Below are 3,525 nucleotides of genomic sequence, written 5' to 3'. Positions count from 1 at the left end.
AAATTAAGACAGTTCATTATTAAACCATAATACTAGACAAAATCTGCATACCAATAAACTAGTAACCTCTATCAGCACGTTAAGTACTGAGGGTTGAACACTGAGTGTTAAATATTTCATAATGTATTTTTCTTGGTAGCAGTTGATGAAATGACGAGATGTTGTTTTGTTCCCTGATTTCCAGCTCTTCTCGTACAAATTCGTCCAATAATGTCAAATTATTTTTCATGGAGCCAATAAGAGAGCTACATTACAGAGCTAGGCCAATTACAGTGGTAGATACAGAGGAATAGATGTTCCAGTTTATTAAGATGATTACAAGATCATATCTTAAATATCATTGGAACTTCATTTTGCTACTACCATGTTCCAGACTTAAAGTTAAGTTTCATTTAACAATAATACCTGTTAGTCGAAAAATAATAACAGTCAAGAAAGTTTGGTTCGTGTAGAGCTTTACGTCATGATTATAAAGAACGGTGGAGTGATAATTAGGGTTTAAAATAATGGTAAGACTATTAATTATAATTAAGTGAAACTTTTAATCAGTGAATGAAAATAATGCTGAAACTGCTAATTAAAATTAAAACAACACTAGGGATGCTAGCATGGATTTAAAGCAATTGTGGGACTGATAATTAGGATTTAAAACAATGATGGGACTGATAACTAGTATTAAAACAATGATAGTACTGATAATTAGGATTAAAACAATGGTGGGACTGATAACTAGTATTAAAACAATGATAGTACTGATAATTAGGATTAAAACAATGATGGGACTGATAACTAGTATTAAAACAATGATAGTACTGATAATTAGGATTAAAACAATGGTGGGACTGATAACTAGTATTAAAACAATGATAGTACTGATAATTAGGATTAAAACAATGATGAGATTGCTAATTAGGATTAAAACAACGCTGGGACTGATAATTAGAATCAAAAACAGTGTTGAAGCTGCTAATAAAGGCAGTGACTGGGCTGATAATTAGAGGTTAAAGGCAGTGATTTGGCTAATAATTAGGACTGAAAGCAGTGATTGGGCTGCTAATTAGAGTTGAAAGCAGTGATTGGGCTGATAATTAGAGGTTAAAGGCAGTGATTGAGCTGATAATTAGGATTGAAAGCAGTGATTGGGCTGCTAATTAGAGTTGAAAGCAGTGATTGGGCTGATAATTAGAGGTTAAAGGCAGTGATTGAGCTGATAATTAGGATTGAAAGCAGTGATTGGGCTGATAATTAGAGGTTAAAGGCAGTGATTGAGCTGATAATTAGGATTGAAAGCAGTGATTGGGCTGCTAATTAGAGTTGAAAGCAGTGATTGGGCTGCTAATTAATGTTTAAAGGCAGTGATTTGGCTGATAATTAGGACTGAAAGCAGTGATTGGGCTGATAATTAGAGGTTAAAGGCAGTGATTGAGCTGCTAGTTGAGGGATCAAAGCAGTGATAGGGCTGATAATTAGTGGTTAAAGGCAGTGATTGAGCTGCTAGTTAAGGGATCAAAGCAGTGATAGGGCTGATAATTAGTGGTTAAAAGCAGTGATTGGGCTCCTAATTAGAGGTTAAAGCCAGTGATTGAGCTGCTAATTAGTGGTTACAAGTAACATAACATACGAACAACAAGGGACTGAATCCAGTTTGTCTAGACTCCATTACTAGCACCTACATTCCTACAGTTCAATTAGCTAGTCATTCCCCAGTCCCTATAGATGTGATTTCCTTACCCAATCCTCTGTGTGGCACCTTATTAAAACCTTTTAAAGAATCTAAGTACACCAAGTTCACACCCTTTCATCATCCAAATATCTCGTGACGTCATCAATAAATATACTTAGTAAAGCAAGTATTCAGTGCATTTTATGTCACTAAACTTCCTTTATCTTACTAGATTTACTTCTACAACATAGGCAACCTTAACTGGTCTACAGTTTCCAAAACAACTCATATCGGGGTTATAAACAATGGTGAGGCTCCTAATTACAAGTTAAAAACAATGGCAAGACTGCTAACTTGGGGATACAAACAATGGTGAGGCTCCTAATTACAAGTTAAAAACAATTGCAAGACTGCTAACTTGGGGATACAAACAATAGTGAGGCTGCTAACTTGGGGATACAAACAATGGTAAGTCTGCTAATTAGAAGTTACAAACAATGATGAGGCTCTAATTTGGGGTTACAAACAATGGTAAGTCTGCTAATTAGAAGTTACAAACAATGATGAGGCTCCTAATTACAAGTTAAAAACAATGGCAAGACTGCTAACTTGGGGATACAAACAATGGTGAGGCTCCTAATTACAAGTTAAAAACAATGGTGAGGCTCCTAATTTGGGGTTACAAACAATGGTAAGTCTGCTAATTAGAAGCTACAAACAATGATGAGGCTGCTAATTTGGGGTTACAATAATGACTGGGCTGTTGAATACGGATTACAATAGTAATTCTTTTATGGATGATGTTCAATTATTCATAAACAAATTGAAAGTTAATGGTTATAAGGACTGTCATATAAAAATTTTGTATACGTTTTTATAATGAATACGAAATTATTTTAAAGAGAAAAATTCTCAATTATGGAAACTACTTTAGAGTTCGTTATTTACTCAAGGTAATGAGTAATTAACTTTGTTTGTGTTCAGTATACCAGAACCGAAGGACTAACTTCAGGTAGCTGGGCTTGTCTCAGCTTCACGGTGAGGGAGATTGGGAGTTTAAGAACTATTAATGAAGGGTTATTAGTTTTGTAAATAAAATGGCGGAGGTTAGGAGTTTTACCTTATAGAATCTTTAGGGTGATTTTACTTCTACTTTAAGGTTGTATCTGAGTATTAAGGATAACTACTTTCCCACAACTGGCTGCAAACACTGAAAGGCAGTAGGAGTTGAGACGTTGTGGGTGTAAGCACTCAACTCTTGACCATTGACTGACTTTCAACAGCTGTTGGCTAGTTTAACATCAGCGTCTGAATTTTGTCTGATAGATGGAATATCCCCAATGACCACAGACATTATCCGTTATGACTTAATGTTGACAACTAGGACTGATAATGGATAATAACTGTTTTATAGTGCTGATTTAATAACGGTAGATAATGGTTTAACCTTTTAACTAAGTTAGTAGGGCCCATACTCGATGAAATATATATATATATATAAAGCACAAAAAAAAACAATCTGCGTGTCTATCTGTTTGTCCTTTATCAAACTACTCATAGGTCGCTGGGCCAATCTCAACCAAACTTTGTGGAATGATAGTTTGGAACAAGGGGCATGTTAATGGGGGTTTAACAACCTTTCCACTCCCCATCATTACTGTGATTGAGCATTTATTATCTTCGACGTAAGTTAGCGTTAAGTATATTCATAGATAGCGCCACGTCCTTACACCTGGCAAAAAAAAACTTTTAAATTTTTTACAACGCAACATACACAAAGTGTGGGAGAGGGCACATAAATAGCCGCCATGATATTAGATCGTCCAGAAATTAATGTCCCGTTTTGGAACACTTTCATTAAC

Source organism: Limulus polyphemus, unplaced genomic scaffold (genome assembly GCF_000517525.1).
Source record: "Limulus polyphemus unplaced genomic scaffold, Limulus_polyphemus-2.1.2 Scaffold6684, whole genome shotgun sequence".
Taxonomy (NCBI): Eukaryota; Metazoa; Arthropoda; class Merostomata; order Xiphosura; family Limulidae; genus Limulus; species Limulus polyphemus.
The sequence above is the reverse complement of the archived record's forward strand: the minus strand, read 5'-3'. Positions refer to the sequence as shown.